This window comes from Salvelinus alpinus, chromosome 36 (assembly GCF_045679555.1).
Source record: "Salvelinus alpinus chromosome 36, SLU_Salpinus.1, whole genome shotgun sequence".
Taxonomy (NCBI): Eukaryota; Metazoa; Chordata; class Actinopteri; order Salmoniformes; family Salmonidae; genus Salvelinus; species Salvelinus alpinus.
Genome location: NC_092121.1, coordinates 20,871,352 through 20,886,427, shown reverse-complemented (window position 1 = coordinate 20,886,427; position 15,076 = coordinate 20,871,352). Strand labels below are relative to the sequence as shown.

Here is a 15,076-nt window from a genome sequence, read left to right as displayed (position 1 = left end):
CTCACTGTACAAACGACAGTGAGGGGAATACAGACAATACATTATAAAAAATAGCGTGTTTTGATAGTTTTTTTTTGTTGCTATGAGAAGAATGAATTGTGTTTATTTAATGTTCAATTTAATTCTCAAAAAGAATAAACAGAGGTTTTTGACTCTTATATATACATTAATAAATGTATTAATAAGACATGTACATTCATGAATAAAGTATTTCGCTAAAATAACAAAGCATGGCAATGTTTTGGTATGGGCGTGCATGCTTTCGTCACAGGCATAACCCGGATGTAGAGTGCCAGTGCTGACAAAAAAAATGCTATCCTGTCGTGGAACAGACTGAAAAAAGGTGAGTTTTAAAACTAAAGGAAACATTGCTTTGAACAAATGATAAACTTTGCTTGTACTTGCTTTCATTCTGAGACCAAACACCAGTGAACGTGCGAGTTTGGTATCTAACAGGAATACGGAAGGCACTTAGCCAACTTGTATCTATCTATTTTACCTTCTCAACAATCTCGACTGTTGATTTTCGAGATAGCAAGCTACACTTAGCTACCTAACGTTAGCTCGCTAGCTAGTTAACTAGCCAGCAGACTGGTAGTTAGCTCGTTGGAAGCAAGCCCTGACAAATCGTCTACCAAACATTAGCTAATCGTGCTAAAATGTAGCAAACTACTTGTTGTAGTTTCCTACTTAGCCAGCTTGCTAGCTAGTTGGTTAGCCAGCTGAGCTAGTTAGCTAGCCAATCTACGCTGCCTCACGCTTGTCTGACAATGGTTTGACAGCTGGTTTTAGCTTGACCATTTGTGAAGGAAAGATTCATTTAAGGCAGTTGGTGTGCGGGAAAGAGGTGAGTTATTCCTAGAAATTAATACATGAGTAATTCTCACAGGGGCCCTGTGCGTCAGTAAAAGCATTTTTCCCCCCCACATTATGAACCCACAATTTGCTCTGAAGCCACCATCCCACAACTGCCTGTATCCTGCCAAATAGTGACCATCACTTGTCTCCCGTATTTGTTTGCATGAGTTGTGCAGTACAGTGTCCTTTGCCAGAAACTGAGCTCCATAGAGAATGTGAAGAGCCAGGCTGAGGGGTTGCTGCATTGCAGAATAAGGTCCTGCCTAAAGATAAGCAAACTGTGAAATTGTCAATATGGGTAACCACGCACAGACAGAGAGATTTTACGGTGGCAGATGTTTTTTAAGTGGGCGTTTTGGGGCACAGCTGGTATTTCACCAAATAAAATGTTGACGCAAGATTAGTTTTAGTACATGAAGTGCTGTGGGAATTCTCAATCATTCTTGTGTGGTCCTTCAGCATTTTTCCAGATTGTAAACACATGCAGGTTGAAACTGAGGGAGCAATGTTGGAGTTTAGTTCAGCATCTGAGTGGTTTAGTGAGGTATGCTCTGAGACAGCATAGATAACAACAACTGGGACACCCACTACAGTCCCAGTCCTAAAAGCTGCCCTCAAGGAGCTGCACTAGAAGTACTCATTCACCTGCCACACACCTGCTCCAACAGACACCTCAAAACTGATAGGCCTACACTATTTCAGTGTAAGTGAGAGTTTTGGCTCTATTGATGAGAAAAATGGGGCCTGTGAAAGTCTGAAGACAGACACGTGTTTAGTTGTGGCTTGAGTGCAGAGACTTCATCTTGGCAGCTGTTTAACTGAGAAAGTCATTTTGGTGTGAGTGGAGTACTTGTCTGACTGGAGTACTTACCTTGATTTGACATGCTGGCCTCACCAGTCAGTGTGGCTGTGCTGAGAGACAGCCATCTCATAACGGTAAGGAAAACCCTGTGGTTGTCAACAGGAATGTGCTTCTCTGTATGAAGACAAATTTTGTACATGCTTCCAGACTGCGTTGACAGGAAAGGATCCTCAGAGCAGGCACAGGGTTCCGTTGTTCTGTAGTTAAAGTCAGGCTGTAATCAGTGATTATGCCAAAATGGTAAAAGACATTTCCGTTGCACAACACCTTCATGACCATGACTGGCGATGGAACACTTCAAAAGTTACCGGTACTGCAATGCCTACCTAGTCGTTTCACTGCACACAAACTCCTAGCCAGCCATCACTTCCCAGCCAACTCCATCCATTCTATGTTATGATATGTTAAATTGGACAGCACTTGATTTAGCGGAGATGCACTCTACACACCATCCCCCGGCCCTCCTCACTATCCATAGGACAGAACACTTTGTTTTATTTACGCGAGGTGCTTCTGTAACTGCTAGGAATAACAGACAATCGAAGTGCATGGCGGAGGGCAAGCTAATGTAATCTGACAGCAATGGAGTGGTAGAGACCGCTCAGGCATCGTAAAGCTGTCGCTGTTTAAGCTCCTAAATTTGTCGCTAATACCCGCCTGCCTCAGCTTCCACATGGCCACAGAGCTATGAGGAGAAGAGCACCGGAGTGTGCATCCAGGCAGTTTAGTTGTGTAACTGTGTCTTTCCACCTGTGTTAAGTATATATGTGGATAATGGTGGTAATAGGTGTGTGTGTGCAGCTCCAGTAAATGTGTGTGAGTTACTGTGACACTACAGGTGCAGCTTTAGAAGAAGCCCATTTCTCACAATGCTGATTACTTGTGAGGGAATGCAACAACTATTGAATTAGTTTGCTGAGAGGTTGGAAATTGAAATATGGATTGGGGTCGCAAACGCCTGCCTGTGCTATTGGCTGTTTTGGATGTGTGGGATGAAATGTATTTTGTGTGACTGATGCAGACAGTGGCGGTATCTAATGGGTTTCCACTGCTCGTTCCTGCATTCCAATAACAGGATGGGAGCAGGAGTGACACAGACGAAGTGGATGTTTTTAGTCACCTTAAAGAGACGCCAGGCCATTTTTCAGCCAGACTAACACCAAGCCTGCTGCTCTTCCATTACATTATGGCATCCATTTTAAAGTGAAACACAAACCCAGGGCCTGTTTCCCAAAAGCATCATAAGGCTAAGTTCATCGTTAGAGCCTTCGTAGGAGCATTGTTAAATCCAAGCTTTTCCGCAAACCATCGTTATTAACGTTGCACTTAAATGCTTGGAATTTAATGCTTGCCTCAGACCACTCGTAGAACAGCTAAGTGCGCCGTTAGATGCCCTCCCATGTCATTTTAAACACAGAAGGTCTCCGCTAAACAGAATCAAATGGTTTATCTGTCTCTCTGTGACTGACAACTCTGTATTTGTAGTTATCGGCAATGTCTTTGCAATTAATTCCAAGCTACGTTTAAAAAGATTATTCAAATAACTGAGAACTGCATTCAAATATAAACAATAAGCTATAGGCCTCATATTATATAGAAATACATTTCATGTTCAATCAATTGTTCTATTTTGCTAATTTCTCTAATTTGCCTCAATATATTTCATAATGTGTAGCCTAACATGCGCATTGATGTGCCAATCGGTGACTTAGTGCATTTTTATTGGGTAAGCATTAGAATACATTAGAATAAGACTCCTCAATATTTGCAGCCTTAGGTGGTAAATGCTGTCAAAGTTCTGATCCGTCGTCAGTATTGTGAAATCATTCTGTTAAGGCAAGATTTTTAATGGAGAAAGCTGATCCGAGAGCAGTACTGCTTTTCTTTCCAGCCTATCAGTATCGACACATGCTCCTACAACGCACTTAGCGACCTCTCTGCGTGGTGTTTTGGGAAACGCGTTATAGGAAAGATGCATTGTTAAAACACTCGTAAGTGTAAATTCCATCGGTATTGGGAAACCGGGCACAGCTCATTCCATCTGCCATTTAGATGTATTTAAATGTGCTGTGCTGGTGGCGGTTTAGCTTAGTGAGTGTCTGGCTGGCTGGGTGTGGAGAGTGTGGGCTGGAGGCCTGCCTGGTCTGGGGGCTAGAGGCCTACTTCTCCCTGGCCGAGTAGCCTTGCCGCTGACCCCGGGAAGCTATCTGAATATCAATGACAATGCAGTGATTTAGAAGCGGCCGTGGCCCCAAAGTCAGATCTAATCGTGCTGGTATTTACTGCCATTTGAGCTTTGAAAGCAGCAGTAGACCATCTTGCTGTTGTGATGCGAGGCCAATTGAATTCAAAGGTAATTTCCATATGGCTGTTTGGTATTTGGGGAATGAATCACCCATCTAGGGGTAGTATCTCTGAGGGTTGGGTGAGACAGGGTTTAAGCGCTGTGCAAATTCAAGGTCAAAGGTGAAATTATACAAAGAGATGCCCAGACAGGGATGGAGGGAGGAAGATAAGAGTTAGACTTTACAGAGGGAGATACTAAACTATCGTCTGGTAAATTGGGAGTGAAAGCAACGGGTTTAATGCAGGTGGAGTGAGGAGTGTTATGTGCAAAGATGGTGATAAAAAGATGAACAAATCTAGATAAGGTGGAACGAGAAAAGGAGTTATATAGTAGGTGAGGCAGAGGTATAGAGAGGGCGATTGAGATGGGGGGAGAAAGAGGTAATGTTGGGGGTGGAAGAGGATTGCGGTAGTGAAATCAATAGTTCATACCATTCTGAAATTGATATTTTTTTGTTGTTGTCAGAAACAGGTATGGCGGGTATAATATGAAATGGCTCTGGCTGAGGACCGTTACTCGAGCAGCAGTATTGATTCCTGGGCCATGTTCCAATTATAGTTGGGTGTTTTTGTCCGAGGCCCTCGCTCCGCAGCCCTTAAAGCTGGGGACAAGGCCGGACAAAGTTTTTGGGTGCCGACTGACTTTGTCTTATCGCTTCGCCAAAGCGGCCCACTTTTTCAGTCATCAAAGAAGTTAGCTGGGAAATATAGTGTGCTGTCTCACTGGGTCTCTGAGGACATCACTAGAGAATGGAGATTTCCCCCATGGCCGTCCCTCTTAAGAGATTCACTGGCATTACAGCATAAAGAGAAAATAATCTTGTTTGTGTGTAGGTTTGTCAGTGTGTGTCTGTGGCTAAGTGGATTTGAGTTTCTCTGTTGTGGGAGTGGGTTTGCATAACCTATGTGCAGGAAACATACATTCTTTGTACACTTGTGTGATTGAGTGTGTGTATTTGTGGGGGCAGGTTGGAAAAACAACACCAGGTTGCAGACTCTCTTCTCTGGCTGAATGGTAGTAGAATGACAGCAGATTGCTCTGTGGCTTCCTCCACGCTGCACTTAGCAGTTCATTGTGTGTGCAGCCAGACATGAGCAGAGAAATTGCAGCTGTTTGTCACCTTTGTTCCTGGAGGATTTCCAAGGTAAAATGGCATGTAATTCCCAGCCTGATGTCCTTGCCTTTGCTCCTGCTTTTAGAGAGCCTTATCTGGGTTTGGAATTGGGGGAGAGGGGGCTGCTGGATCGTGGAATAATGTAGGACAACTTTCTGGTACTCTTGAGGTTCAGTAAAGAGTTATTGTGTTGTCTGTCTCTACTAGTGGACTCTCTCCTCTTTCTCTAGCGTCTGTCCCATCTGTATTTTATTCCTTCTCTCTCCCTCCCATCTCTCCAAATAATGTCAGGCTCATGCAATATGTTGTTTCCCCACTTGTGTGTTAATGAAGTGGATGAATATTCATGAGGCAGAGCTGACATCGCTGTGGAGATCTTGTCAAGGGAATATGGAGTGGCAGGGCTAGGCATTAACTTTTTGCTTGTCATGTCACTAACACCATTTGCACGTCATTGTATGATCAAGGACCCATGCATCACTATCTTTTTTTACCATAGAGAATCAGACCAAAATGTATGCTACACTCTTTGAGTAGTCGAGCCTGTCTCAAAATACAACACTGTCCCTTTAAAGCTCTCCTGGAGGATTGTTAGCCACCCAACATAGTGCAACGTTACAATTACAACAAAATACTTTTCCCTACAGGGCTCGACATTAAGGGAGTCCCGTTGTCCCTGTAATGATGATAAATGTCTGTTTTAAAACGGACTGTTTTAAAATTCATCCAACCACTGCACATTAAAAAAAAAACAATGAGGCTGATGCGACAGATCAGACCCTTTAGCTTAAAATGTTGATAGTTTTATTTCTTTATATTATAAGCTCAACAATGCGCACATGGCTGTAGGCTATGCGCGAATGTTCCCCAATGCAATTAGCAGGAAAAGATCTTTCTCAAAAGCGCACCGCATGCACCAGTGGGTTCATGTAAAAATGAAGGGGAGATCTAAAGATGCAGTATCTAGCATGGCTTACTAATATGACTAGGATTATGCTGTTGGACAATAAAATAATGTACCAGTAGAACAACATTTCTATGGTTGTATTTTGGCTATGCTAGGTTACTTTGAAACAAGGTACGTGCTTCATAAAATTACATTAAATGTCCAGGTTTTAAACAATTATGTTTACGGTTAAATAGTTTTAAAATGCTAACCGCCCCCGCTCAGATTTAAGGTGGGGGACTGTCCTTCACTCTCCAGTCTTGTGACCATTTGATCTGAAGGAACCGTGCCTCCAGTATGTCGACAGAATCAAGCCTTTAGATGCTCATGTTAATTATCCTTCATTATATTTGTCAATCATCACTATATTTTTGTAATTAAGTCTCATTAAAGTTTGGCCACATTTTTTGGCACCTCTTTTCGGCATCGGTTTGGACATGAAGCTGTAGCCAATATGCATATCACCTACATTTTGACATGTAGGATTTTTTATTTCTGTACATTAATAAAACTAGGGGTGTGAACATTTAAATGAAGTTGGGATCCTTAACGTTAAGAGAAATCCCTAACCGAACCCCCACCCCACATATTAAAGTCACAGTGCAGTTATCACACTTTTTCCCATTCTTTTTCCCCCTTTGTTATAGCCTAACTAGACTATGGCTATGAAGGCCTACAGAAGGTAGTGTAATTTAAATAAACTCAGAGGAAGAGGTGAACTTTAGGCTACTTTGGTGAATTTGCGAGGCATGGAAGACAATTAAGACATTGCGAGATGCAGATTACCAAACCGTGTACGGTTCTGCCTGCCCCTCCTCTCTCTCCCTCATGCTGGCCTGCCTGCCCCTCCTCTCTCTCCCTCATGCTGGCCTGCCTGCCCCTCCTCTCTCTCCCTCATGCTGGCCTGCCTGCCCCTCCTCTCTCTCTCTCATGCTGGCCTGCCTGCTCTTTCTCTTCGCTAAGGACCCAAGTGTGTGTTCAGTCTTTGGTCTGTTGCATGTAGAATATCCTCGCTTAGGCTATTCATGGCACTGGTGTTGGCGGTATACAGTATCTTCGGGCCAGTCTTGCACGGGGTAGGCTTCTCTTAGTTGATTAGTGGGTAGGGGTGTTTCTGTCTCATATGAAATCACAGTAGGGTACTGGTGTAGCCTGTTGATTACCCTTTTCAGATATAATGATATGTGTCCTCTTGAAAGCGCCTCGGTTACGTCATGCTTGTTTGTCTGTTAGGGTAGACTACACTATGGCTTTTTAAACGCCGACAAGAAACCTTCTCTGGAGACATGAACGCCATTTTACTTGTCTGTAAATTAATGCCGAAGCGGGACAACCTTCCATCACTAGGCGACCAGAACTTTCAATCCTAGCATGCCTGCTGCCTGTGCTCTGACTAAAAAAAGTACTTTAAAGTATGTTAGTTATCGTGACTTACGAAGACATTTAATAGAAAGAAAGCACTTCTAGCTACCCTACCATAAAAAACAGCATAAACGACACAGCAGCACATCAATCAGCAACGTTTGTTGTCAGGAAAACAATTGAACGTTCTATGCTGGAGCAGAATTTTAGTGTCTGAAAAGGTACATACGCTGCTGATGCGGCACTTTTTAAAAAATTGTCAAAGTGATCAATTATGGACATGTTACTGTACTGCGTTCTGTGTGTGTAAAGGGTCGCGGTAGATAACGTAATTTCCCGGCCCTAACAGTCATACATCTGTAATAGGACCATTTCATTTGCATTATGAATAAATGTGGATATTTTTTTCCCTTATTGTTTTAAACGGAACCCCCCTCCCCAAACATGGCAGTTTAAACGGTAAGAAAACAATTCCATTTGGCACAACATTACTCTGTTGGCCTCTGATCCAATTCTGATCAGAGTAATTGTTTGATATTGTGATTTTTGTGTGAGGCATTTTTACTTAAACTTAAATCTATATTCTTCTACCCATTTCAGAAATAAAAGCTCAATGTATATGATGTATGCTGTGCTTATTTCTCATCTTCTTTCATTATGTCTGCTTTTGTATTGCTTTTCAGTGTACAGATACTCTACCTCTTTTTGCTTGGCAGCCTTTCATTTGGATTCTCGATCATTCTTTTTCCCTCTTCCTTTCTCTCTCTCCTCCATGGCTCCATACCTCTATCTCCATGGCAGGGGATGCTTCTACACCTGCATTGCTTGCTGTTTGGAGTTTTAGGCTGTGTTTCTGTACAGCACTTTGAGATATCAGGTGATGTAAGAAGGGCTTTATAAATACATTTGATTTGATGTCAGACCCCTGCAGTCCACCGCTAAAGCATCTCATACGATCTGTAAAATCTTTGATCTCACGGCATCCATGCACTGAGCCACGACAGCAAAGTGTATGGATGTTGCGGCACAAGAAAGAAACGTGTGCATGTCATTGTCATTGTGTGTGTGCTCAAAAACCTTTCATTTGGCAGTGTGAGGCTGTCAGCATTTGTGGGAGAAACTCTTAATAAGAGGGAAGAGCTTGTCCTCTCTCTGCTTGTTCCTGCTGGGCTTTTTCCTATTCTGTCCTTTCCTTTCTTCTCTGTCGTTAGATAGAGCAGTAGTTTTATCAGTTGATTTTTAACCCTGTCAGCTCCAGACAGTTTGACAGATATCCAGTCTCATTCTCCCAGACATGCTCCCTATGGTCAGGGAAGGGTGGAGGCTGGTCAATTCATCAACACTCTATTACAGGACCCCCCCATCTTCATAAATCCACTCACCAGCTATCTATAGGCTATACACAACCCACTGCTATAGGCTTTATACAACCCACTGTCACCTGTCTCATCACTCACTAAAACTGCTGCTGGGATCACTAGCAAGAGCATGTGTTGTTGCTCAAGTTGATGATATTAAAGGCCATGGAATGGGGTTACATTCCCCCCTAACTTTGGGGGTAGCACCCTGACTTTGGGGGTAGCAGCCTAACTTAAGCAGTTACAGTGTAATTACAGTGTAATTGATCCAAGCTTCTTGGGGGCAGCTATGGAGGCAGACAGCCCTTTGAATATGCCCCTCTGTCATCTCCTTGGACACCTCTGGGTCCTGATGACAGGGAAGGACACTCATCTGTCTCTCTGTCCCTCGCTCCTCTGACGGTGTGTGTGGGCTGTGTCCTCGCCCCCCCCTCTGTCCGTTCGCTCTCCTCGACCCTCGACTGATCAAAGCCCCTTTGAGGGTCCTGAGTGGTTCTGAGCTAATAGCCGATAGTGATCTGATGTGTGTGTGCGCATGTGTGTGTCTTCTCAGTGATTAGACACCCAATGACAGGCTGAGCCAGCCCTGCCTACCGTTTTTATCCTTTAAAGAGGCAATATGCAGCTGCGGCATCAATTTTTTTAAACGTATGAATGAATAAGTACCCATTTGATTCTTGAAGAATATAACTTATAAATGCCTCATGAGCTTAGTTCTACTGTCGTACCCCATCGGAACCCAAAATATAAGCTTGTTTACTCCACTGTTTGTAAACTATATAGCCTCAAAACATAGTTCAAACTTAAATGTTGTCAGTCCTTGCATTCATAGCTCTGCCTATGAATTTCATAGTGGTTACATTTCTCCAGCCCCATCCCTCAACTGCAGATTGCCCCTTTTAATGTTGCACCTTCCCCAGCAGCCGACTCAATTAACAGTGATTAAGTTAGTGTCAGTCTTTAGCGCTGAGCCATACCTCTCCTCCCCGCCGTGTGGCACAGAGGCCCCGAACAGAGCTACTGATCCCAAGTCAGCGCTGTGGCGGGACGTACAGTATGTAGACAGCTCTAAGTATAACCCCTGTCCTCAACTCTGATCCCCAGACAACAAGGTGACAGCGTACTGAAAGTTGGCAACACCCCCAAAGCCTTAACCTCAGTGAGGAGGAAGAGGCATTGCATTAAGTTATAGGATAACTGTATAAAGCTATCCTGGTGCTTAGGTTCTTATCCAAGCTGAGATGACCCTGCTTTCAGAAGGAGAAACAAGGACCTTACACTGCAGAATGATATGAGTGATTCCTATTATTCCAGTTAGATTTTGAACTTGCAGGGAGTTACCGAAGACAGCATGGAGATATATAAGATCTGAGCCCTTGTCGCTCAGTCCTCAACCCCTCCTCTCCCCCCTCTCCACCAGCCTCTCTCTAGAGTAGAGGACTAGCCTTGGTGGTGGCACAGGCGTGTGTGTGGGTGTGTGGATTATTGTGAGGCGTCTCGTAAAAAAAAGACTCTTGGCTGCAAGGTCACGTCTCTTCTCTGCCGCATCCCCCTAATCCTGGCCTGTAAATACATATCTAACACCCCCCACACTAACACCATAATACCTCCCCTTAGCTACACACACCCCCCTAACCCTCTCTGTTCTGCCCTGAAGTCTCCGTAAGGCACACCTCGCATGTCTTTGCCTGTAGCGTTTTGACAAGTGAATAAACATCAGCTGCTTCATTGCCCCCCTGCCTCCCAGCCTCTACCTAATGCATAATGCTCCCCTCTCTTCCACCTCTATCTTATCTGCCCCTCACTTGTCCTCTACTCTCCCTCTAACTCTACCGTATCTCACAGGCTGTAAGTGGAAGCCAACCCTTGTAGGCTGGTTATGGATCCCCACAATCACTGGGCTATTACCTCTACCCTGTCATTACATATAGACTAAAGACTAGAAGTGGGTCTTATCTATCTATGGAAAACCTAGCTAAATGCTCTCTCCTTAGGCTCTGAGTCCTCTCAGGGGACAGGCAGACAGGTGTGGGTTGGACAGATAGGGAGTTCTCAGTTTGGATTTAAATGTATACACCTCTGAATTAGGATGCAAATACCTTTTGCAGATTTGGTGGGCGTCGCTCTCTCCTGGTTTGGGGCTCCAACCACGATCTCCCTCCCTGTGCCTCCCTCCCTGTGCCTCCCTCCCTGTGCCTCCCTCCCTGTGCCTCCCTCCCTGTGCCTCTCTCCCTGTGCCTCTCTCCCTGTGCCTCCCTCCCTGTGCCTCCCTCCCTGTGCTGTCCAGTGAGCAGCAGCAGTGATCAGTAAGGAGAGATGGTAATCTGCCGTAGCCTTAGCGCTCTCTGGCTCTGCTCTCCTTGAAGAAGATTGATGGCCCTCCTGGAAAGGCTGCTATTGTGGATGGGCAGAGAAAAAGAAGGGAGGGAGGAATGGATTTAGAATGGGAAATTTGAAGGAGAGGGATAGAGGGAGGTAGTGTGATAGTGGGAAAAGTAGATAAAAAGAGACGGTGCTTGAGAGGTTAGGAGATGAATGGGGGATGAGTTGATGAAGTTAGGTGAAGAGGTCAGGGGGACTGTGTTTATCTGAATGTGTGTTTGTGTAAACATGGCCAGAGATTAGGCTTGGACTCGTCAGTCCTCACCCATTATCTGACTCCCACACACGCAGTACTCGCGCACACACAATTGTCTGTCGGTTTAATCCATTTGAATTCAATAAATTTTTGACAGCATCCCTTTTGATTTTAGCAGAACTTTCCATTGATGTTAGCCCATGGAAGAAGGGGCCAGAAAGTGACTTTTTGGACCTGATTGCCAAAACATTCAGGAGATAAAGGTGTTCAAAGTTCATCCACTTTGCATACCATACCATGAGACATCCACTGGGAAAATATAAACTGTTGAGTTTAAATTATATCAAAAGCTCACAAGCAGGGTTTTCAAACCTATTTGATAATTTCTTCCCAAAAAATGTGTTATAATATTTTTTTTTTTTACCAATTAGCATAAATGCGTAAACTCAGATTTTTTTTGTTGATATGGGCGTATATTGTAGCTTCGACCCAACTTCACATCTTCTGCGGGTTTTGTGTTGTGCCCGATATCTGTTGAGACACAACATGCTCTTGAATGGTGGGTGTCATTTCAAGCGTAGAACAATTATTCATAGAATGGACCTATCCCTTCAGACCACTGTAATTTAGCTGGTATACCATTGAAATGTAAATTGAGTTAAAATTGTAACTTCTAATTACTACCACAGAGATGGCTGCTGGTCCACCCACCATCAGATGTCAACTTAAATTATGATTTCAATAGGTTTCCTATGGAGTATAAACAGTATAATTAAAACAAACAGATATTCCCATTCAAGGCAACGTTCTCCCTCACATCATCTTTGTGGTTCCATTTGAAAGTGGAAATGTAAATTTTATTTCCATTTCAGTACATTTAGTTACCAAAACATGACACCCACCCTGTATTCAAGAACATGTTGTCTCAACCAATGGTGAGCACAACACAAGGCTCTAAGCTACAACATATGTGAATCTAAAAAAAACTGTAGTTTACGCGTTTTTAGATAATTAACATTTAAGGTCAAAAATAAAATAAAAATGACGACAAATTGAGTAGTTTGATAACCCTGTTTGTAAGTGATATCAATCTCAACCGTTTAACTTTTGCGGTGATGAAGACATGGATGTATGGTACCTTTTTATCTCTTGAATCTTTTGGTATTCGGGTCCAAAAAGTAACTTTCTGAGCACTTCTACAATGGGCAAATATGTATGTTAAGTTTGCTTCAAATCAAAAGGGGTGCTGTCAAAGGGATTCAAATTGATTTACCCTCTTGGTTCAAGTTTTCACGAATAAACAGATTTGTACTACAGTTCCTGTCAAGATGCGTATTTGCATGCACAAATGAGCTGTGCATAAGAACCATATGTAACCATAATGTGTGTCTAGGTCTGTGAGTACATATTGTTCATTCTACGTTTTCCATTCTAGTCATTTAGCAGAAGCTCTTATCCAGAGCGACTTACAATTAGTGCATTCATCTTAAGATAGTTAGGTGAGACAATACATCACAATTGTATCAAGTACATTTCCCTCAACACATTTCTTCCAGATGTTTTTGAAAGATGGGCAGGGACTCCGCTGCCCTGACTTTAGGGGGAAGCTTGTTCCACCAAGTTGCAGGAGTTTGATGGCAGAAGCTGGTAGCCCAGCCAAAAGAGTTGCAGTAGTCTAGACGTGCCTGGATTAGGACCTGCGCCGCTTCCTGTGTGTGGAAAGGTTGTACTCTGAAGATCGTGAACCTGCAGGAGCGAGTCACTGCTTTGATGTTTGCAGAGAATGACAGTGTTGTCAAGGTTCTTTGCACTCTGGGAGGGGGGCACCTTGGAGTTGTCAACTGTGATGGAGAGGTCTTGGAGTAGGCAGGCCTTCCCTGGGAGGAAGAGCAGCTGTGTTTTGTTGAGCTTGAGGTGGTGGGCCGACATCCAAGCTGAGATATGCCAGGCACGTAGAGATGTGTGTCTCCACCTGACTGTCAGAAGGGGTGAGGGAGAAAAAGTAGAGTGTCATCTGCATAGCAATGATAGGAAGACCATGAAAGGACATGACAGAGCAGAATGACTTCGTGTAAAAAGGAGCGGGCCTATAACTGAGCCCTGGGGGACACCAGTAGTGAGAGTACGTGGTGCAGACACAGAGTCAGCTTTGGCAGAGTGGAGAGCAGTCTCGGATGAGTGACACGACTTGAAGGCTAACTGGTTACGATCAACAAGATCGTTCTGAGAGTGATAACGAGAGAGTTACAGCACGCTCAAGTATTTTGGAAAGAAAAGAAGGGATACCGGTCTGTAGTTGTTGACGTCAGAGGGATGAAGTGTTGGTTTCTGAAGGAGAGGCAAACTTGAAGTCAGAGGGGACGCAGCCAGTGGTCAGGGTTGAGTTGAGGCAAGTGAGGAATGGGAGAAGGCCTGGAGGAGGTGATGGGGTCAAGTGGACAGGTTGTTGGGTAGCCAGCCTTCATTAGTCGCAGGATTTCATCTAGAGAGAGAGGGGAGTAAGAGGTCAAGTAGTTCTGTGGGAGTTATGTCCCCCGAAACATGACCTGCCACGCTGCTCTTTTTCGCTGCTTCTTAACCCACTGCTCACTTACCCCGGAAGCTAGCTGCACCAATGTGCGCCAATGTGTTGGAGGAAAGACCGTCCAACTGCCAACTGAGGTTAGCTTGCAGGCCCCCGGTCGGCCAAAAGGAGTCGCTAGAGCATGAACCAAGGAAATCCCCCGGCCAAACCCTCCCCTAACCCAGACGACGCTGGGCCATTTATGCACCACCTCATGGGGCTCCCGGTCACGGCCGGTTGTGACACAACCTGGGATCGAACTGGAGGCTGCAGTGGCGCCTTAGACCACTGCGTCACTCGGGAGGCCATATCGTATTGTTTTGACAATATCGCAATGTTATTTTAGCGTTAATTGGCTGTACTTGCACCAAAACTCCAGTATTTTTCCTTCATATATTATTGTTCTCCATCTTCTTTTTAAATAGATTGATTAAAATGCATTTTCTCATGGCTCTCTGTTGTGCCTCTGCAGCAGACCATATGGTGAGCAATATGCTTGGAACATCGAGTTGCAATACATACAGAATCGTAACACGTATTGTATTGGCACCTAAGTATCGTGATAATATCGTATCGTGAGATTCCTGGCAATTCCCAGCCCTAGTATTAAGTAGCCACCGGATTGGCTGATGGTGTAAACCCCCTGGACAGGATGCGAGTATCGTAGGCAACCTTTGAATTACCCGAGGCATATTACTCCTTTATGGCCCTGTGTGTGTGTGTGTGTGTGAATAACCCAGATCCTCCACTGTGTGCAGCACAGGGTTGACTGGCCCAGTTGTGCTCATAATTATGACAGTTATTCACTCTTAGTGGCTCTTTTTAAACATGGTCAAGTGCTTGATGTGACCCCCTGGCCAGCTGCCGCTCTCTAAATATTCCTCTTTTTCAAGTCTTAGGGGGTTTCAGCAGCAGTGAACCTGTGAGGAACAGTCCTTTTTTCTCTTTCTTTTTCCCCGTATCATGACTGACGTCTTTTAATGTCTATCCCCATCTCTCCCGTCCCTTTCCGCCCTCTGCTTAATTTGTCTTCAATCCTTTCTCGTTTTGTTTCTATCCTCTCCTTGTCTGCTGCTCCCCTTCTCTCT

At 44.2% G+C, this 15,076-nt stretch overlaps 1 protein-coding gene across 1 annotated transcript in view; it reads left to right on the top strand.

Moving 5' to 3' along the window:
- The first annotated feature begins 258 nt into the window (after positions 1-258).
- LOC139565023 (speckle-type POZ protein) overlaps positions 259-15,076 on the top strand; it is a 139,938-nt gene continuing 125,120 nt past the window's right edge. Inside the window, exon 1 of the mRNA XM_071385030.1 lies at positions 259-343. The gene's annotated coding sequence lies outside the window, so the exon portion shown is untranslated. The remainder of the gene's footprint in view (positions 344-15,076) is intronic.